This window comes from Saimiri boliviensis, chromosome 12, assembly GCF_048565385.1.
Source record: "Saimiri boliviensis isolate mSaiBol1 chromosome 12, mSaiBol1.pri, whole genome shotgun sequence".
In the NCBI taxonomy this organism is placed as follows: Eukaryota; Metazoa; Chordata; class Mammalia; order Primates; family Cebidae; genus Saimiri; species Saimiri boliviensis.
In genome coordinates this window covers 108299682-108322014 of record NC_133460.1, presented here as the reverse complement: position 1 = coordinate 108322014, position 22333 = coordinate 108299682, and the positions used below count along the sequence as shown (strand labels likewise).

Sequence of the window (22333 nt, the reverse complement as noted above, 5' to 3'; positions counted from 1 at the left end):
TGTAATCAAAATCTGCCTAACTGCATTTTCTTCTGGAAAAAAAAAAAAAAAAAGAGCATTTCAGGGCTTTTGAGTCACCGCCCAGCCTCATTTAAAGGTGGGCTTCATTTCCATCACGTGTCCCCAACAGGGCTGCCCTGCCTGAGAGACTGAGACACTATCAGCACTCTTCTTCCAGGAGGGGGGTCTTAGCTTGCCAAGAACCTGCTGGTTTAAATGTCATCAGTTTTACTGAAAATGTCTTTCACCAAGTGCCCAGAGGCGGCTTCTAGAAGGTTAAAGCATTGTAGGGCTGTTCCCCAAAGAGAAGGCAAGATCCTGGAAAGCGAAGGTGGTCCTTTTTCCGGTGTAGACATACAAGCCTCATGGAAGGAGAGGGCTGTGGGTAAACCTGGCTACCAGGGGCGGCTCTGTGTGATGTCTCAGAAAGCAATGGCGTCTGTGCAAAGGGTGACTTTGTAAGGATGTTATTCACGTCCTGTCAGAAAGCCAGGTGGGCAACAAAATTGTCACCCCAGAAGAAATGAAGGGAACCTGAGAGCAACACCTTCCAATATAAGCAATGGGGATGGCCCCGCCCACCACATAGCTGTACACAGTTCTGTGCCGTAGCCAGAACAGCACCAACAGAACCAGGTCTGTAGAAACTGAGAACGAGGGCCCCGGAGAAAGTTCAAATCATGTCTAAGTGCAGGCACTGTCTGAGAATTCTTTGAAATTCTTCTAAAACCCTAATGGCAGGAAATTATGACTCTGGTGTGCAAAGCATGGGGCACAGAGGAGTGCAGCCCAGGGCTGGCTGCCCGCATCAGAGGCTCACTGCGTATTTCTTTGCACTGGGATTGGTGAGGAAGAACATGGCATCATGCAGAGTGCAGCCCAGGGCTGGCTGCCTGCATCAGAGGCTCACTGTGTATTTCTTTGCACTGGGATTGGTGAGGAGGAACATGGCGTCATGCTCCAAGTCTACCTGGGTGGTTACCAGGTGGGCTTGTCAGTGATTCAGGCTTGTCAGCTCCATTTCCCACTTGATATGGGTTGACTGTATCCCCAGCCAATCTCATCTTGAATTGTAACTCCCACAATGCCCATGTGTCATAGGTGGAACCCAGTGGGAGGTGACTGAATTATGGGGGTAGGTCTTTCCTGCACTGTTCTCATGATAGCAAATGAGATCTGATGGTTTTGAAAATGCGAGTTTCCCTGCACACTCTCTCTTTGCCTGCTGCCGTCCATGTAAGACATGCCTGGTTCCTTCTTGCCTTCCACCATGATTGTGAGACCTCCCAGTCACGTTGAACTGTAAGTCCATTAAACCTCTTTCTTTTGTAAATTGCCCAGTCTTTATGGGCAATTGTCTTTATCAGCAGCGTGAAAATGGACTGATAACACCATTCCAACCCATGCTGTGACCAGCCACCTCACCCGTCCCACTTGCCTCACCCTCATAGTCTCACGTGAGAATGGGGATTCTAGCATGCCTGCCCGTTGTCTTGAGCACCAAATTAAAGAATGCACGTTACATGGGTCTGTAGCTCTGTCTTGCCTCTATCATATGCTAACAAATGCTTCTCTTCCTTACTACTGTCATTGATGATGTTGCTATTTGTAACTAATTCTTTTGCAGGCTCTGTGAGGGTCTGGTGAAAGAAAGAACGCCCTTGGGTATTATTAAAGAGAAGGATTTTATCCACAGGATCCCTGACCCTGCCCATCTGGCCCATGCAGGTGGTACTGCCCCCTAGCTCAGGGCTGCTGGTCCAGTTGCAACAGTAGACAACCCCAGCCTATGTGGTCTGGGCATGTTCCCTGACCCCTTCAACTGCAGACATGCTTTGGCCCCTAGTGGCTGAGGGGGGCCTCCATGGAGGCTCTTTCTTTACTCTGGGAAATATGATACTTGGGCCTGCCCTTTCTCACAGCTTGCATGTAAAGCAGGGCAGGGTGCCTCCGCTGCATGTCATATCTGAGCCACAACCAGGAGCCTGGCTCTATTTTAATTTTATTTTATTTTCATTTTTTTCTACATACAGCATTTGAAGTGATTTTTTTTCCTTTTCAATTTTTTTTTCCTGACTCTATTTTTAAAATGGTGTTCACAACTGTGGAATGTCAGGAAGGTCTGTAATTTCTCTTGGGTTGAGAGAAGAATGTAGCTTGCAGCGGCATTTGAGGAAAACGCATCTCAGATGCAGAGCTGGAGGTGATGAGGTTGTCCAGCCCCTTCTTCCCACCACCCCGGTCTTCTGGGTTGGAGAGCTGGAACTGTAGGCCCTGGAGGGGTGTCCTGGGTGGGCTGTGCCTGGGCTGAGCTGCCATTGACACCAGGAAGCTCTTTCTTAGCACTTCTGGGTCAGGAGCACCAGGCTGTTGCTGTGGCAGTGGCTGGAGTGTCAGGGGAGAGGACCCGCCTGGTGGGGTGGTGGGGAGGCCTAAATGCACCCAACCCTTGGCACAGTCTTGTCACAGGGGGGCACTCAGCAGATGCCCGCTCTTAGCATGATGAGGAGATCTGGGTCCTTCCCCATTCTGTGTGCCCTGGTTGTCACTGTCCCGCTTATGGGTCACACCTGAGCTAATTAGATGCCACTGGGTAGGTCCCACACCTGGGCTCTCAGCCGAAGCTGCACCCCAGGAAGAGTGTGGTGGGTCACACGGGGTGGGGGCAATGTGTGCTTTGGCCATCAGGGTCCAAGGATGCAGCCGTCCAAGGTGGGAAACCCTGGGCTAAAAGGCCCCAGCTCCTGCCTGAATGCAACCCAGCGAGGGCACTGACTGTCTGTCAGGCTGGCTGTGAGCCTCGCCGGGCTGGTGTAGCCAGTGGCACGGGGGCTGCCATGATGTCCCTCATTTCCTCCGCTGTAAGATGGGTAACTGACTTGTGAAGGAGTGTGGGTGCACATTTCCCTTTTAATAAAGGGAGCTCCAGCCTAATCCCCTGCAGCTTGGATGGGCTAAACCCTCCAGGCGTGTGCGAATTGGTCCTGCAGAGCTGATACCCAGGGACAGAGGAATTTAAACCCAGCTCCAGCTTTTTCTTCTCATACAGAAATAAAATTGTTGACCAGACGTCTATTCCGGCCATCAAGGTTTTCAGACTGCTGAGTAGGAAGTTTGGTTTTTCACCCGTATCAAAAATTCCACAGGAAACAAACGAGGTTTGTGCCAAGGGAGCAGGGTGTCGGTGAGAGGAACCTCAGCTGCTCTAAAAGCCCAAGCTGGAGGGGAGAAAACTGGGGCAAAGGTGACGGGGCTGGGGATGAGGATGCCAGGCCCTGGCAAATTAAAACCTAAGAAGGGAAAAAAGAGAGAGAGGCAGAGCGCCAGACACTGGTCACGGCCGAGTGCCCGCGTGGGTCTGGGAGCTCTGCATTCCCCAGGGCTGGCCTGCGGCCGGCCTTCCGGGCAGTGGCCTGGCTGCTCCGGGGATGGGCCCTGGGGGGGCGGTCTCTGGACACCATTCCAGGATGGAACAGTGGTGCTGATGCAGGCCCCCCACAAGGATTGCTCTGGGAGAAAGACCCCCGCCACTGTGCATGAGGACATCATGTGTGGATGTGTGGATGCGTGTGAGTGTGGGGGTGAGTGTGCATGCATGTGGGAGGGTTTATGCCTGTGAGTATATATGTGTAGGTGAGCCTGCATATGAGTGTGAGCCTGCCTATGTGGAAGGATGTATAAGTGTGTGTGTAAGGGGGGTGTGAGTGGGCCTGTGTGTATGTGTGTGTGTGTGAGTGTGGCCACATATGTAAGTGTGTAAGTGGCCCTGTGTGTATGTATAAGTGTGTGTGAGTGAGGGTAAGTATGCCTTTGTGTATGTATAGGTGTGTGTGTACCTGTGCCTGTATATGTGTGTGTACCTGTATGTTTGTGTGCCGTGTGTGTGTGTACCTGTGTGTATATGTGTGTGTACCTGTGTGTATATGTGTGTGTGTGCCGTGTGTGTGTGTGTGTGTACCTGTGCCTGTATGAGTGTGTGCTTCTGTGTGTGTGTGTGTACCTGTATGTTTGTGTGCCGTGTGTGTGTGTGTGTACCTCTGCCTGTATCAGTGTGTGTGCCAGTGTGTATGAGTGGGTGTGTGCCTGTGTGGATGTGTGAGTGTGAGAGTATGTGTGTCTGTGCCTGTGTGTATGCATGTGCGTGTGCCTGTATGTATATGTATGTGTATGAATGTGTATGTTTGAGTGTGGGTGTGTGCCTATGTGTATGTATGTGTCTGAGTGTGTGTGTGCCTGTGTATGTGTGCCTATGACATGTATGAGTGTGTGTGCCCCTGTGTGTATGTGTGTGTGTGAGTGGGTGTATGCCTGTGTATGGGTGTGTATGAGCATGTGAGCGTGTGTGAGTGGGAATGTGCCTCTGTGTATGACTGTGTGAGTGGGTATGTGCCTGTATGTATAGGCTGTGTGTGTGCCTGTATCTGTGTATATGTATGTGTGAGTGTGTGAGTGTGTGTGCGCCTGGGTGAGTGTGTGTGTGTGCATGTGCCTGTGTATGTATGCCTATGTATATGTATGTGAGTGGAGTGTGTGCCTATGTGTGTGTGTGTGTGTGTGAGTGTGCATGTGCCTGTGTGTGTATGAGTGTGAGTGGGTGTGTGCCTGTATCTGTGTATATGTATGTGTGAGTTGGTGTGTGCCTGTGTGTGTGTGTGCGTGGGCATGTGCCTGTGTGTGTATGTATAGGGGTGTGTGTGTCTATCTGTGTATATGCATGTGTCAGTGTGTGAGTTGGTGTGTGCCTGTGTGTGTGTGTGAGCATGTGCCTGTGTGTATGACTGTGTGTGAGTGGGTGTGTGTATGCATAGGGGTGTGTCTGTATCTGTGTATATGTATGTGTGTGTGAGTTGGTGTGTGCCTGTGTGTGTGTGTGTGAGTGAGCGTGTGCCTGTGTGTGTGAGTGGGTGTGTGTCTGTATGTATGGGGTGTGTGTGCGTGTATCTGTGTATATGTATGTGTGTGAGTTGGTGTGTGCCTGTGTGTGTGTGTGTGTGTGTGGGCATGTGTCTGTATGTATAGGGGTGTGTGTGCGTGTATCTGTGTATATGTATGTGTGAGTGTGAGTTGGTGTGTGCCTTTGTGTGTGAGTGTATGTGTGAGTGGGTGTGCCTGTGTGTGTGAGTGGGTGTGTGTATGTATAGGGGTGTGTGTGTCTGTATTTGTGTATATGTATGTGTGAGTGTGTGAGTTGGTGTGTGCCTGTGTGTGTGTGTGAGCATGTGCCTGTGTGTATGACTGTGTGTGAGTGGGTGTGTGTCTGTATGTATAAGGGTGTGTGTGCCTGTATCTTTGTATATGTATGTGTGAGTTGGTGTGTGCCTGTGTGTGTGTGTGTGTGTGAGTGGGCGTGTGCCTCTGTGTGTGAGTGGGTGTGTGTCTATGTATAGGGGTGTGTGTGCGTGTATCTGTGTATGTGTATGTGTGAGTGTGAGTTGGTGTGTGCCTGTGTGTGTGTGTGTGTGAGTGGGCGTGTGCCTGTGTGAGTGGGTGTGTGCCTGTGCCTGTGTATATGTATGTATAAGTGGAGTGTGTGTGTATGTGTGTGTGTGTGTGAGTGCGTGTGAGACTTCCCACGCACAGGCCAGTCCTCTCCCTCCACAGCCCTCACGGCCCCACTGCTGACCCGCTTCCAGCCTGCAGGCAGGTGCTGCCTCACACTTGCTTGCTTCCCTTGGCCTGGGCACGAGCACCGTGTTCCCCCTCTGGCTCCCACACACTTAGGGCCACCAGCTGCCCTGCTCTTTGTTGGGCTCTCCTTCCTCTTCGGGGGTCCCCACTCCTGCCTCTGTGCAGCTCTTGAGATTCTCCCCGTCATTGCCATCTCATCCAGGAAGACTTCCCTGACTGCCGAGTCCCTTCCTCCTTGGAGCCACGACAACGCTTAGCACAGTACCCCGGGGCTGGTACACCTGGTATTGTCTGTTTTGTTTTGGGATGGAGGGGGTGGCAAGAGGACTGGCACTGCCATGTCCCCACTGTGGGACCGTGGGCGGATTACTCTGAGGCTCTAAACTTGGACTGGAGCCAGTAATTCTGCCCTCACAGGCCTGTGGGAGGACGAGATGAGGGGATCCTTCGGCGTGAATGGGAAGGGCAGCCATTGCTGGCCCTCTCTCCCCGGCAGCGACAGTTGTGCCCTGGTGCTCAGCTCGGTATCTCGTGCCCAGCTCAGGGGCCAGCCCTCTGCAGCTCTGGTGCAAGTGTGCAGAGCTGAACTGCCCTGCACCGAGTAGGTCGGGGGCTTTCTGTGGGTGTCGACTCAGGGAGAGTGGGCAGCGCGGCGCTGAACTGGGTTTGAATGTGGCTCCGCCTTGGACTAGGCGGGGACTTGGCTGCCGGTCTCTGGGGATGACGCTGATCTCGCAGTGACTGAGGCAGCACCCGACTCTAGGTGGACACCAAATGTGGTATCTACCCCCTGCTTTCCTACTGTCAGCTCTCTTTTCTGCGACCCCTGCTTCCTCTGCTTCTCCTTGTCTGGGCTGAGACCCCCTGAGCTCCCCAGTGACAAGAAGAGTGGGAGCAGCAGTCTGGAGGGGCGTGGGCCCCCGGTCTCACTGCAGGCTCCCTTAAGCAAACAGGACTGTGCTGGGGGGAACTCCAAGGAAATCCCCAGGGGACAGGATCGCAGGAACCCTGCCCAGCTTCCACAGCCAGGGAGAAAGCCTCCCAGTGGCCTGCCTCAGGCTGGCTGACCACGCCTTGGGCGACAGTCTCAGTCTCGCCAAGACAGAGGCTGTGCAGAGGCGGTTTCCCGGATCAAAGTCTGCCAGCTACTAGCAGAAAAAGGGGCTGCCTGCGGGACAGGAAGAAGGTCACCAGGACCCCCGCCGCCCAGGGGAAGCCAGGAGCACAGCCCGGCCTCCTTCCTGCCCGCTCTTGTTTCCGCAGCTCTGGGACCTCCGTGGACGATGGTTCCGATCTGCTCCATAAAGACCGCTTTGGCATCACAGAGTGGCCGCCCCATCGTCCCGAGTCCAGGGATGGAAGCTCCCAGGGCAGTGGGGCAGGGCCGCTCTGAAGATCTGGTTTTCTGAGAGGATCCGCTGGGCAGTGAGGCCTCCCCCGGGAAGCCCTCTCCCTGCTTTCCCCCCACGTCACCCTGTCTTGGTGGCCGTCGGCACCTGCGCTGCCCATCCTGTGCCAGCCTTTCTGAGAGCTCTCCCTCTGGCTGACACATGAACACCCAGCATCCCCAGCGGTGCCCCATCTCCAAAGTTGCACGGATGGGGCATTTATCTATCTGCTCAGAAAGCCTGGCTGCGAGTCGGCCCACCTCCGTCAGGGTCTTCTGTGCCAGCCAGGGAGCTTCTGGCATTTTCCAGCCTCTCCAAGCCTCTGTCCCAGCGTGGGGTGGGGTTGATATGACATCACTTCACAGGCTCCCTGTGAGGACAGATGGGAAGGTGCACCATAACTGCCGTCTCCCTGGGAACCCTTGAGCCCAGCGAATGGTCAATGGCCTGTGGAGAATGCAAGTTAGACCCCAGACAGGTGGGGGACAGTGTTTGCAGGGATCTCTTCATCTGTAGGACACAGCAGAGCTCCCCCAAATTCCCAGCTGGGCACTTCTCTCCACGCGTGAGTCCTGTCTCTGTGGCGCAGCCTCCCAGCTGCTGCCCGCGCCCCGCATGAGGCCAGCCTCCTCTCTCCTACCTCCGCTTCCTGCCGCCCTTGGTCTCACATTTGGATCTCCTCCAGAAATTTGATTCGTGAGCTGCAAAAACAAAGGGTCCCCTTTCCTCGTTGGACTAAGGCAGGGTGTGGAAGCACCCATGACCTTGTTTTATTTCTCCGCTGTCACGTGTGGAATTCCACACGGCACATGGCCCCTTTGGGCGGTTGAATCCAGACTGGTTTGTGTGGCTGCTGCTGTCACTGTGGTTCCCAGGTGAGTGGTCCCTTCCACGCCTGGGACAGGGATCCTCTAGAGGCACTGGGGCTGCTGATGCATCAGCGGACTGTACAGAGGTGCTGGCTTTCAGGGCCCAGCTGCCTCAGCTTGAGGGCTCCCTTCTGGGTTGGCAGTTTCTGCACCTGGCCCATAGGTTCATTCTGGACCTGGGTCTTTCTTATGCCCAAATAGCCCAGCCTGAAGTCAGGGCTCGCCATGCTGTTCATTATAGATTTTCATTCAAGTCCATTATGGAGAATGTGTTGATGTCAAGTGGGACTGTGATCTGGTCATGCCTCTGCATGGAGCCTTCCCTGGCTCCCCAGCCCTGTCGGGGCAAAGGCCTGGCTCTGTAGGCACCTTGGCGGTCTGGGCCCTGCTTGCCTCTCAGTGGTCCCGGAACTTAACCTCGGGTCCTTTGCTGTTCTTGCCGTCTGCAGCGATCTTATAAACCTGCCCCTTCTCTCAACCTGGGCTTGTTCTGAGTCACCTCTCGACATTCAGATGCCTCATTCTCAGCCTCGTGTGGCTCTGCTCAAGAATAGAAGGATTCTCCTGGCCTCACAGGCCCCCATCCCACCCCATCAGAACACTTCTTGGCCCAGCTCAGAGTCACCTACCTTCTTCTCTGAAGCACCCACCCCGTCCCAGCCCCACTCTGAGCTCTGTGATGACAGGGGCTGCCCCGGCCTCACCGCTGTCCCGTCCTCAGTACCTAGTGTAGGATTGAGACACAAAAGGTCAAACGAACGAAAGAATGAACGTTCTTTGTTTTTGGTTCGAATTCCATTCTTTTAACAAAGAAAATCTGAGTTTGGGTTCAGGAGGATTGACTACACAGTCATCTTTCAAATGATGTGAACTTGAGCTTTGGATAAAATCTTCAAACTAATAAACACTTTGTTTTTGATTCTCACTTCAACATAAAAGATGGTTTGTTAAGTTTCTGGAATCCTGGCTGGGTCTGGTCTCCGTAAAAAAGTAAAACTTCTCAGTCAGATCAATTATTTGTTCATGGAAAAAGGACAAAACGAATTCTATCCAGAGGTTTGGTGACATGAAATCCCCCACCCACCGCCTGCTCCCTGACGTGAAGGCTGAGGTTCCTGCAGGGCCCTTGTCACTCGGGCCCAGAGCAGGTGGTAGGGAGGCTGGTGCTGGTGCATTTTCTGCTTCCACTTTTGGATGATTTAATGCTCTGGGGGAAATGCTTTGAAAAGAACCCTCCTCCCGCCAGCCCTACAGCAGGTTAGTTTAGATTAGTAATTAGCAGTCACAATAGGAGCTAGGATAATTATCCCCCAAAGTCAAAGGAAAAACACAGATGTTTGTGAAGCTGTGCGGTAGAGATTTTGCCTTTCGATTGTAATAATTTAGCATGTGAAATGAATCAGATGCCAGCTTTTCCTGGGACTTAGTTTCCCAGGTAGGTTAAGAAAAACCCTGCTGTTTTCAAAAGAACAGTCTTGGATTGGGGACATGGGGTGGGGGCAAACACACGTGACAATTTTCAAAACCTAGCAAGAAGCAAGGGAGGCTGGATTGAATAAATTAATGAGTTTTCTGCTCTTGGGATTTGAGTTAAAGCTTCCTCATAATTGAAAATTGCCGGATACTCCTCTGTGCTGAAATACAGAACTACAGGTGTGTGCTTACGGCTTGCCACGGCTGCCACATCTCACACGGAGATGCAGAGTAGAATACGCAGGGAATGCAGAATGGATGTCCCTTTCGGCGCTGAGAAGGCTCCAGGGCTGCTCTCTTTGGCTTCTTGAACATTTCTGTGCTGCCTCCCACATGTATTCACCATGATTCCTCCATAACTATTGGAAGGTATTCATTGGAAAGACCCCCAGTGTTACAGGAAAGGGGTCCCGATCCAGACCCCAAGAGGATCTCATGCAAGAAAGAATTCAGGGTGAGTCCATAAATGAAAGCACGTTTGTTGAGAAAGTAAAGGAATGAAAGAATGGCTACATAGACAGAGCAGCCCCAGGGCAGCTGGTTGCCTATTTTTACGGCGATTTCTTGATGATATGCGAAACAAGGGGTGGATTATTCATGACTCCCCTTTTAGATCATATAGAGTAACCTCCTCATGTTTGCCAGACATTTGTAAACTGTCGTGACCCTAGTGGGAGTGTAGCAGTGACGATGACCAGAGGTCACTCTCATGGCCGTCTTGGTTTTGCTGGGTTTTAGGTGGCTTCTTTATTGCAACCTGTTTTATCATCAAGGTCTTTAGGACCTGTATCTTGCCCAGACCTCCTGTCTCATCCCATGACTTAGAATGTCTTAACAGACTGGGAATGCCGCCCGGTGGGTCTCAGCCTCATTCTACCCAGCTCCTATTCCAGATGGAGTTGCTCTGGTTCACATGCCTCTGACATCAGCACAGTCTTGTTCCTGGAAGTGAATGAAAGGATCAGGTTACTGGGGAGATAAAAAAGGCTCCCCCAAACGGGGCCCCTAGTCATGTTGGGTCAACTCTCACCCCGCACTCGGCTCTTCCTGAGGCCTCCACCCTGCGCTGCCTTGCGGGGTCCTCAAGAAATTTCATTTCTCTGAGGACGTGGGTTTGGATTTCAGATGTCTAGGGACCCTCTTAATTTTTGTGGGTAGACCCTGCCCTCTTTCAGGGACTCAGTTTACTCAACTGTAAAATGGATGTTGATTTTGGTCAATGGTTTTCAAACAGTGCCCTGCAGAATTCCAGTTCTGAGAGACATTAAGAGATGTTACATTGAAAAAAAAAAAAAAAGAAAGAAAGAAACCTAGTGGATAACATCCTTCCCTTGGCTCAGGCTGATTTTGCCCCTCTGGGGCTATTTGGCAACATCTGGAGGCATTTTTTGGTTGTCGTAAGGTGGGAGGATGCTGCTGGCATCTAGGAAGTGGAGGCCAAGGAGGCTGCCAACATCCCATAATGCCCAGGATGGCTCCCTAGCAAAGAAGCATCCAGTCCCGAATATCTATAAACTTGAGGTTGAGCAGCCCTAAGGTTCTAGGTCTTATTTGAATATTCAAGACTATGGGCAGGGCTACAGTAAAGAGCTCCACTTAACTCTTCATCCAGAATTCCTTACATTCATTTGTAGGCAGATTCCCTTTCTTTCCCCACTAGCCTGGGATTCATGTTCCTCAGAGCATGCTCAGGAAACACAACATTGGCCAGCTCTGACCATCTTGGACCCAGAAACCCCAAGAATGACTCCGGGCCTTCTCATCACCCAGCTCTGGTGCAGGGCGTCTTTCAGGGAAAGTGTTCAGGAAATGCCGGTAAAGTTCAATGGAAACTGGTCCTAGGGCAGTTTCCCTGGTGCAGAACCTGAGACGGAGACTTATTCAACTAGTTTATTGGAAAAGAGCTCTGGGGAGAAGAGAGACGGACAGGGAAGGAGCTAAGCAAAAGGGTGTCCTCTGCTGGAGACCCGTTTCTGCCTGAACCCTGGGAGGTGGGGGGTGGGCTGGAGAGCTCCAGAGCTTGGGGAGCTCGGACATGAGTTGATTACTGTGTCGAAGTCACCTGGAGTGGGAGGCCCGTTTACCCTTTCTTCCATGGGTCCTTCCAGCACCGGCCTTGGCCTGTGGGTGGGCATGGCCTCCCGGGTAAAGCTTCAACTCTCTGGAGGTGGGGAAGGCTGTGAGCTGTCACAGGCCACCCTCATAGCTTCCGGGGGCTGGCTGCAAACGCAGGTAAAGACAGGAGACCGGGGCAAGGCACCAGCGGCGCCAACTACGAGGTAGCATAGCGTGCAAGTGCTTAGATCTCTCAAAAAGCAGGGATCCCCACTGGCTGGAGGAAAAGACTGGTCTTTGCTTAACTGACCTTCCTTGGACTTTGAAAATTCCTCTCCCCCAGCTTTCTGGGATGCTACTGTTGCTGAAAATCATGGAGCCCCCAAGAGTCAGAGGGCTGCTAGGGAAGAGAGTAGAGGGGGAAATCAGCCACCAGCAATGTCAGCTGCTTTGTGAACACCTGCAGAGAGCAGGTCCTTAGCCAGGGGCTATTTCAGAGGAGGAGCCTGGGTTCTGAGTGGTCCAAGATCACACAGCTGATAGAGGTCAGAGAATCAAGACTTTTGGCCTCTTTTCATAATATTCTCCACATGGGCCATAAACCCTCTTAGAATGGCAGGGTGGGGTTGACAATGAAGTAAACAAGGGTGAAATATGCAAGTACATGATGGCGTTATTTAATTAGCCTCATGTTTGAAAACATGTGGCTTCAAATTGGATGCTAGTGGAACATTCTGGCCCACATCCCCTGCTTCTCTTCCAAGCCCTGAACCCCATGGTCACCATTTCACGGGTGTTAGCCACTGGCACCCTCCCCAGCTGATTCACAACCATTGGAAGGTGGAGGCACTTACTGGGCAGACTTGAGAGGCAGCCTCTCTTTGTGGGAGGACACTGGACTTGGAGTCAAACATTCCACTGCCATGGAGTGGCTAATAGTGGCATTGTATCCCTTCATATAGGTTTACTGTAATTTTCATGAGTAATAATTTATAATTAGACATTTGGGGTAGTTTTTCCATATTTTCCAATATTCTAAGTAACAACACAGTGAATATCTTTGTATATTCAGCTCCACCTACATCTTGATTAATTCCCTAGGGATAAAGTCTTAAAATAATTATGGGGTAAAATTTACCCACATCCTAAAGGCCTTTTAGAAAGACTGCCAATTCCAACCCAGCATCAATCTAGGGAGGTCTCATTTCTTTGCTTCCTCCCTGGACTAGGTCTTATCTGTGTTGATCTATTAGGAGAAACATAACATCCTAGTGTTTTAACTTGCCTTTTAAAAAAAAATGATGTTAAAGAACAACATTTCAACACATTTTGTTTAAAGATCAAATTGGTTTTTATTTGTAGTTCATGAACGGGGCAGCATCCCATTCTTGTAATAGGAAGAAGCTCCTGCGGGTGGAACAGGAGGCAGACTTTATAGGCAGAAACGGGCTAAAGAAACAGAAAGAACAGATCATTTCATGACGACTTTCCTTATAGGGTGAAAGCAGACAGGACTTCCCTGATGCTGCCGAAAACCAGCCTGTTTGGGGATTTGGCTATCGTCTCTCTCCTGATTTCTCAGTTTGGATAACTTCAGTCTGGTGACGTGTAACTTCATCTTGGTTAGGCCTGGGGCCTGGCGTGCAAGCTCTGTCTGAATCCACGGGTTCCCGCACGCTCTATGTAGCGACTGTGGGGCTCATGTCATCTCCCTGTGCGGGCGACCTTCATCTCTTTGTTGGAGGCTGTCTACTCACGTGCTTGGCCTGCTGTCCTGGTTGTCATCTTCTAAGCTCACTTTCCTATTAAACTCAACCCTTGGCAGTGAGCAGTCCGCTGACTTTTTTCAGTTCATGGTTCACCTTGTCTTCATTTTGTTCGGGAATCTAGTTTCAAAACCTCAACCACCCGGTAGAGATGGTTCCCCAGGAAGTGGCCATTGGCAGAAACACTGATTTAAGGCACTTTCTCCTGCTCCACCCAACTCCCACTTTTAAAAATGAAAGCTCAGCTAGAACTGGAGAGTTCAGTCGGGAAGAAGTTCAAGGGGTCAAAGCATATCCTGTTCTTCATTTCACAAATCATGCCACTAATTGCCCAATTTAGAGTGATTTGGTGGCAATCCTTGGCAGCAGGATGTGAATTGCCTCACACACACACGACGACAGCTGAGGATGTTTTCGTCTTTTGGGTGGTGTGCACAGGAAGTCCCACAGGGGCTTCTGGGGCCCAGAACGCTGGTCCTGGAGTCAGCAGACCCGGTGTGAGTTCCGGCTGCGCTGCTGACAGAGCTCTGCGTGGCTGAGCTGTCATTTAACCCTCTGGGCTTTCTGTGTCTGTAACATACGCCCTGAAGCATTGTTGAGACCACCCTGCCTGCCCATGATGATCTCAGGCCTTTGAAAGGGCTCCCTGGCACCCCCTTCCCTGAGTTCTGAAGGGCGGAGTGATGCATCTTTATTTCTGCCCTCACTCTGTGTGCCGGGATTCCATTTCCTCCCTCCAACTATAATACAGAGTTGTTTTTCACAGCGCACAGCGGAATGCAGTCGTCAGGTCCCCAGGCTGTGCAGGGGTTCTCTCTGAGTATGCCTCTGGGTCCTGCACTTCTCAGGACTCCCTGCTGGCTGCCTCCAAGTACCCACTTGGGGATCACTCTTCCTGCAGGAAATGGAAATGCAACAGGGGCCTTTGTTGCTAAATACACACAAATCTTGATATGGTAATGGCTCCCAGCTGCCGTGCACTTCCTGGGTGCCAGGCCCCTGCTCAGGGCTGCTGAGGGGTTTCCACACACAGACAGACCACATGGCAGCCCCATCAGTCTTCCCTCTGAGGGACCCTGGGAGAGAGGACTCGGAGACCCACATGCAGCCACATGGGCACACACAACGCACACCCACTCACATTCACACAGACTCACGTTCTCACACATCCACATCCACACACACAGACGCTTGCACATAGATACACAGATGCACTCTTACACATTCGCTCATGCACACTCACACAGATAGACACACAGACATGCTCAAACACACTCATACAAACTCACACACATCCACATCCACACAGACATCCACATTCTCCTACATTTATACAAACTCACACACATACATACACACAATATTCACTCGGACTCATACCTTCTCACATTCATACATACAGTCTTACGCAGTCACCAACACACACACACACACACACACACACACACACAAACTCCCACACATGGTACATTCACAGACACACGGACAATGACACACACAGGTGCACACTCACGCGATGGTACCAGAGCCTGTCCGTTCTGTGCACATGATCTGGTTTCTGGCCATCACACGTGAAGAAGGACACACAGACTGGGGCTGACTCTGAAGAGGGCGGTCAGGGTGGCCGCTGTGCCTCTGAGGAACCATGAAGATGCTGTGATTCTGGGGGGAGGAGAGATGGCTCGGAGGGCCGCCGTGTGCTCTTGCGATGCTCCGAAACCTTTCCTCTGGAAGATGGGTTGTTCTGTGAGGCTCAGAGACGTGACAAATGAGGACTGGAGGTTGGGAGAAGGAACTAGAACTATTTGTTAGTGAAATGTGTGTGATGCAACTGCTATGATTTGAATATTTGTCCCCTCTTAACTCATGTTGAACATATATATATATATTTTTTATTTATTTATTTTTTTTTGAGACGGAGTTTCGCTCTTGTTACCCAGCCTGGAGTGCAATGGCGTAATCTTGGGTCACTGCAACCTCCACCTCCTGGTTCAAGCAATTCTTCTGCCTCAGCTTCCCAAGTAGCTGGGACTACAGGCTGCTCCACCATGCCCAGCTAATTTTGGTATTTTTAGTAGAGATGGGGTTTTACCGTGTTGACCAGGATGGTCTTAATCTCTTGACCTTGTGATCCACCAGCCTTGGCCTCCTGAAGTGCTGGGATTACAGGCGTGAACCACCGCGCCCGGCCCTCATGTTGAATCTTAATCTTCGATGTGGCAATATTGAGAGATGGGGCCTTTAAGAGGTGAATGGGTCATGAGGGTTCTGCCTTCACGAATGGACTAATCTATCCATGGATTAATGGGTTAATGGATTAATGGGTTACTGGGGGAGTGGGCTGGTGGCTTTATAAGAAGAGGAGGAGAGGCCTGAGCTGGCATGCTTAGCCCATGTGATGCCCTGAACCGCCTGGCAGCCATTGCAGCATGTGCCACCCACACACCCACCCTTTGTGGGCTCTGTCATACAGGGTTACGTCCTGAACTGCCTCAGGACTCTGCACAAGTCCCCACCAGCCAGAAGACCTTCACCAGATGCAGCCCCTCAACCTTGGACTTCTTAGCTTCCAGAACTGTAAGAAATAAATTCCTTTTCTTTATAAATCCCCCAGTTTCAGGCCTTCGGTTATAAGCAACATCTCTGAACCAGGAGCTGGGATAAAGCTGTGAAGAGGGCATGGTGCCATCTTCCTAGGTTCACGCTTTCCTCGAGATGGACCTCTAGACGGATGATTCCATTACGGTCTCCGTGACACTGACATGGGATGTGTGGGGACAGAGCTGAGGGCGGTGGCCTGAGCCCCACTGTGGGAGTGAGCTCCCTGTCACTGGCTTTGTCCAAGCAGGACTGGGCAGTGGTGGACAGGGATGAGGAGGCAGGGCCTCGAGGCCCGGACGAAGGCCTGGATGGGACACATATTCCTGACTCACAAGTGGCTGCTGTTTGAAGTTTCTCCCTTGGTGGTGCTATGGAAAGGAGACAGAAAGAGGAAGTAACAACTCCTTCATTTCCCATCCCTCCACCCCGGCCTCCGTGGCCTTATCTGAGCATCTCTAGCATCAGCAGCTGGGAATAAAGGCTGGCTCAGCACGCAGTTCAGGTGATCAGTGCCTCAGCAAACAACAACAAAAACCCGCCAGCTTCATGCTTCAGCAGATGCTCGGTTGAGTTGGGAGGTGTCTGAGGGGCAGAGGTTGGAGGAGGAAGACCCCCTGCTCTGCAACTGATGTGCTGCGCCTTTAGGCAAGGCGCCTGCTCTCTCTGGTCTCTGCGATGATTTCAGGAGTTGCACTCATTGCTGTCATGGCCACTCCAGCTCTGAAGGGCTGCACGGAACCCTGTACTGATCGAGCCCACAAAGGGTGGGTGGGCGGCACACCCTGCAATGGCTGCCAGGCGGAGATCAAAGGGCCAGGCAGGAATGTTTCTGGAATGATGCTATTTATGTCTTTCTGGGTTTCTGAACAAAACCCCAGAAGCAGAAACCACTTACTTCTTAGCCCCCAGAGGTTTCTTTCCAAGGGCGATATGAGCTAACCAAAGACAGCTGCATCAGAACCGAGACTTTTCTTTACACTGTCATCTGCAAACCTCCATGCTGGACACAGCAATTGCCTGCTATAAAGCTTGGACAATGGCTTTAAATAGATAATCCTCAGGCCTTCACATTTGAGCTGAGGCAAAATCCACAAACAGCCCAAAGGAAATGGGAAAATTAAAAGCTTACAGGAGATTACATTTAAAAAATTGCGAAGGGCACACAGTGAGTTATATTAAGTGACTCGATGTTACTAACTGGTCCCCAACCTCGCCATCCTTGCATTAAATTGATGCTGGTAATATACCCGCCAAGTAGGCGTGGACTTTGCATGATTTCTCCAAAGGTCATGAAGTAGTTTTGGGTCCACTCCCTCAACCAGTCCCCACCCCAGGGGACTCAAGCATGGACAGCTTTATGGGTGGGCACAGAGCTCTGGCCTCAGAAAGGCCTCCTGCTTGCTTTAAAACTCTGCTGGGATTGTCTCAAAATTCTAAATAATTTTTGAACAAGGGGCTCTGTGACATTAGGGCACATATTGAACTTTAAAGCTAAACAAAATCTCAAACTATGTAAGATGAAAACAGACACAAGGAGACCTTGAGGAATCTACATTCACAGATTAACACAGCTCTGCTGATCAAGCAGACAACCAAAGTGATACCGATAACGAATTCAGTTAGATTTTAAGAAAGAATACGTAAATAACCATGCAGCCAATAGGTGGGTATACAGTTTTTAAGGATGTATGAGTGTTTATAAAAATGTATCCTGTAATAAATCTTGACTAAAGTCTCAACAAATACCAACAAAGTACATTATCCTAACTCTGTCTCTGAACACAAGCAATTACATTAAAAATCAACAGGGAAAAAGATAAAAAGCATGTTTGGAAGTTGCTATTGTTTGAATGTTCCTGTCCGCCCTCCAAAATTTGTATTTTGAAATCCTAACCCTTACGGTGATAAGATTAGGAGGTGGTGCCTTTGGGAAATGAATTAGGTCAAGAGGGTGAAGCCCTTATGAATGGGACCAGAGTCCTGATGAGGGGTTTGACAGAGACCTCTTACGTCTTCTAACACGTGAGGACATAGCCAAAAGGTGCCATCTATGACTCAGAAATCAGGCTCTCAGACACTGAATCTGCCAGCACCACAATCTTGGACTCTCCAGCCCCCAGAACTGTGAGAAATAAATTTCTGTTGTTTATAACCCAGCCAGTATATGGGCTTTTGTTACAGCAGCCCAAATGGACCCACACAGAAATTTTAAAATGTTGCCAAATAACTCATGAGTGAAAGAGGAAATCAAGGGAATTTCAAAATGTTGAGAACTAAGGAATAGAAGAACATGGCTAGGCACGGTGGCTCATGCCTGTAATCCCAGCACTTTGGGAGGCCAAGGTGGGTGGATCATCTGAAGTCAAGAGTTCAAGACCAGCCTGGCCAACACGGTGAAATGCCATCTCTACTACAAATACAACAAATTAGCTGGGCATGGTGGTGGGTGCCTATAATCCCAGCTATTCTGGAGGCTGAGGCAGCAGAATTGCTTGAACCCAGGAGGCAGAGGTTGCAGTGAGCTGAGGTTGTGCCGTTGCACTCCAGCCTGGGCGAAAAGAACAAAACTCTGTCTTGATGAACGGTCTAGCCAATTTGTGAGATATAGCAAAAGTAGAACCCAGAGGAAAATGTGTAGCCTTAGTTTAAATGAGTTAAGGGTTCAACTCAAGTCCCTAGAAACAACCTTGAAGTAAAACTACAAGAAAAAAAAAAGTCAAGAAAATGGTAAGTATAAGAGCAGAAATTAACAAAATAGATAATCAAGTGTTATACTTGAGAAATAGACAAACATGGTTCTAGACTTCCTTGTTTTCTTGGCATAAATAATTTATTTAGTAATCACACCACAAACATGGTTATTCGTTTAATAACTGTATTCCCTGTAAGACCACATTCTATGCTTGTTTTGTTCACCATCTTATCCCCACAGCCTGGACCTTGATAGACAGATGTTCATTAAACATTTGCACATGGAATGAGTAAAAGGAATCTTAGCCCTGCCACTTACTCCATGCCTTTGAGCAAGTTATTTACCGAATTGGAGCATCTCTTTCCTCATCTGTCAGATGGAGAGGAGGAAACCTCTATCAGGGGCTGCTATGAGAAACACATTAAGCTTTTGTGCAATTCCCAGGGTGAACAGTCAATCACGGAGAAAGTGTAATTATGAGCCATAGAATTGGCTCTGGTACTGGAGAATGGACTGCCTGCCCAGTGGCCTCACCTCCATCAGCTCTTTGAAGGCACAAGAGGGAAGCTTGAGAGGACCTGGAAAATATGGCAAAAGAGAATCACAAGGAGGCTCAAGAGATGGCCAGTGCCAGAGATGAGCCCGAATGGTAGAGGGGGCCAGTGCATCCCACCCTGCCTCGGCCACCCCGAGAGACTTTTGCTGGAATTTTTGGCCCATAGCACTGGAATGGCTCCCTCCTTTCATCAGATGTGTCTTGAGTCAATCGTTACCTTATATTCCTGCCACGTGCCTGTTAGCCCTAAGATCTATCCTCCACTTTCCCCCGACCTTGCTGTGTATCCCTGGGAGGCTTCTGCAAAACATTTGCATTTCCCTGGGGAAGATGCATTTTCCAGGCATGCCCTTTGGTTTCTGGCTATATTTAGCTGATAGGAGGTGCTCATGGCAGATTGGAAGCCAGGGAGAAGGACGAAGCCAGGATATCTCTTCCCCCATACCCCTCTCTGCTTTAGAAACGATCCCAGACAGCTGCCCCATCTCCTTTGGGCTGTACATTCTACTGGTCCACGCTTCCTTCTGTGGTGCCCCCTCTTGGGTTCTGGAAGCCCTCCCCCTCGTCTCTAGCTAGGGCTGGGGGCAGCTGCTGTTGCTGCTGATCTCTGGATAGCCTCACCCTGTCCTTTGCCCTTTCTTTTCTTCCAGCACCTTGGGACCTAGCTCTCTATATTAAAATTCTTTTCTTAAACCGCTTAGTTGGGATCTGCTTTCTTGATTAGAGATGGAAGTTTCTTCTCAGAGAAGCCTTCCTTCACTGTCCTGGGAAAAGTAGCTCCAGTCTCTTTCCATCGTCTTATCCCACCGGTCCCCTTCTTGGCACTAACTGGCACCCGAAATGGTGAGTTCTTGAATTGCTTCCTTGTTTATTTTCTTTCTCTCCCAGTGAGAATGCAGACTCCTCCATGGCGGGCACGTGGTCACCCTTATATCCCCAGCACCCAGCAGGGGGCTCGGCGCATAGTAGGTGTTCAATGAATGTTTATGGTCTGTCATTGGATGCCACTAATCTAATGTGTGGCCTTAGGTCACAGTTGCTTTCTGTCCCCAGGTCTCATCTTCTCATCCGCCAGTAAGAGTTGGGCTTGATGTTGAATGTCTGGGATTCTGTGACTTTGCTTTGCAGTGACCATTATAACTCAGCCAATTTGAAAACAACTCAAAATTTCCAATTTCTTTGTCCAGAGTTGTCAGCCTGGCTAACAAATGTCGGAAATCACCAACTCCTTAGAGTGCTGTGTTCTACTGGAAGGCCATTTGTCCTGGAAAGCCATTGCTCTATATTAAGCACTCAAGTGTGTGTGCTCATTAGGAAGAAATGGAACAGAGAAGCCATCATTCAGTGTCAGCAATGACCTGACAACATGGGTAGCTTGCACAAGCCATTCCAAATACCAATAAATACGTAATTAAGGCAGTGGAGGCCAGCAAAACTCAGCCAAGTTCATTGGAACCTGCTCTTCTAAGCTGTCTCTAGCAATGCGTGGGAAAGGCCGGAGCCTTTGTGTTTTGGGCTTTAAGGCAGCAGCATGCTGAGCAGTCATTTTGGGTGGGAACACCACAGCACTGGGATTCTGCTGAAATAGGCTTGGTACTGGGCACTTGGGTAGCGTCTCTCACCCCATTTCCACTGCACTGCTCGGGGCCCCTTGCCTTTTCGTCCAGACCTTTCTTCCGTGTCCCACTGAGTTTTCTGCTTCCGGGACACCCCCTTCTCTTTCCCATTCCCCTCAATCCCTCCTCCACAGTGGACTTCTCAAATGCTTAGAGGATTGAATCACTCACCCACTTAATACCCTTAGTAAGTTCCACTGGCGTCAGGACAATTTCCTGGCACTGCACTCCAGATTACTTAGGGTCTGTTCCCCAACAGCCTCTGATGCCTAACTTTGGCCATCCCCTCTTGGTGTGTGCTTTATTTCATTTGATTTTTAAAATACATATGTTTACACAGGGTCTCATTTTGTCTCCCAGGCTGGAGTGCAGTGGTGTGATCACTGTTCACTTCAGCCTTGACTTCCCAGACTTAAGTGATCCTCCCACCTCAGCATCCTGGGACTTCAGACGTGCACCACTGCACCTGGCTAATTTAAAAGAATTCTTTGTAGAGTCGAGGTCTTACTATATTGACTATATTGTCCAGACTGGTCTCAAACTCCTGGGCTCAATTGATTCTCCTGCCTCAGTTTCCCAAGGCATTGAGATTTTAGGTGTGAGCCACTGCCCCGGCCTCAGTGCTTGCTTTCAATACCATGTTTCTTGTGGCTTCCCCATTCTACCTCCTAGTTTACCCCCTGGTATCTTTGCTTAAGCTCCTCTTCCCTCCTACAATACCCCTTTCTTCCTCCTTCTTCCAGTGCTAACACATTCCCTTTTTTTCTCAATTTTTCAGTGAAGTATCTGGTATCCAAGAATATGAAGAATACATCACCAAGCTTAAGAAACAAAGCACATCAGCGTGGTCACAGCTCTTCTTGGATCCCTTCCGAATCCTCCTCCTCACTTCTCCCAGGTAAGCATCATTCTGAATCTTGAGTTTTACCTTAGAACAATCTTTGTGTATGAACGCGTGCATGCACCACTAAGCAACTGGCACTGTTGCTGAAAATGTTTTCACATGTTACAGAAACAGTCTCATACTCTGTAGATTCTCCTATAACTTGCCATTTTAGCCTCTGTCATGTTTTTGAGGTGCTCCGTGTTGACGCGTACAGCCCCAGTTTGTCCACTTTCGGTACCGTACAGTGCGTACATGTGTGCGCGTTTCTGTGAGCGTGTGTGTTTATTCTCTTGTGGCACACTTAGGTTGTTTTCTTGCTTTTGCCTTTATTAACCTACCACTGTGCACGCTGCTGAACACTTCTCCGTGTGCACACGGACAAGAGCTCCTCAAGGGTGTCCTGCAGAAATGGAATTGCAACTCATAGGCCCAGCACATCTTCGGTTTTACCGTCTGTTGCCAAATAATTTGCCAAAAAAGAGTAGTTTATATGCTGGCCAGTGGTATAGAAAACATTTCTCTTCAGTCTACATGGTTGCCTAAACTTTTATATTGACAGATTTAGAAATTTTGACAGTAAGTGGATGTGAAATGGAATTCCATTGTCGTTTGGACTTGGCATGTTCCCTATTCTAGGCGACTGCGTTTCCTCTTCTGTGAAATGCCTCTGCATAACTTTTATTTCTATTTCTGTTTTCCTCTAATGGCTTTTTAGTGATTTGAAATATATTTTGGATAATCTTTTTGAAAGAGATGCAGGGTTGTGGTGGTCTCGCTATGTGACCCAGGCTGACCTCAAACTC

At 49.9% G+C, this 22333-nt stretch overlaps 1 protein-coding gene across 1 annotated transcript in view; it reads left to right on the top strand.

Annotated features, from left to right (window-relative positions):
• The first annotated feature begins 21521 nt into the window (after positions 1–21521).
• Positions 21522–22333, top strand: part of CHST15 (carbohydrate sulfotransferase 15) — a 124062-nt gene continuing 123250 nt past the window's right edge. Inside the window, exon 1 of the mRNA XM_074383050.1 lies at positions 21522–21542. The gene's annotated coding sequence lies outside the window, so the exon portion shown is untranslated. The remainder of the gene's footprint in view (positions 21543–22333) is intronic.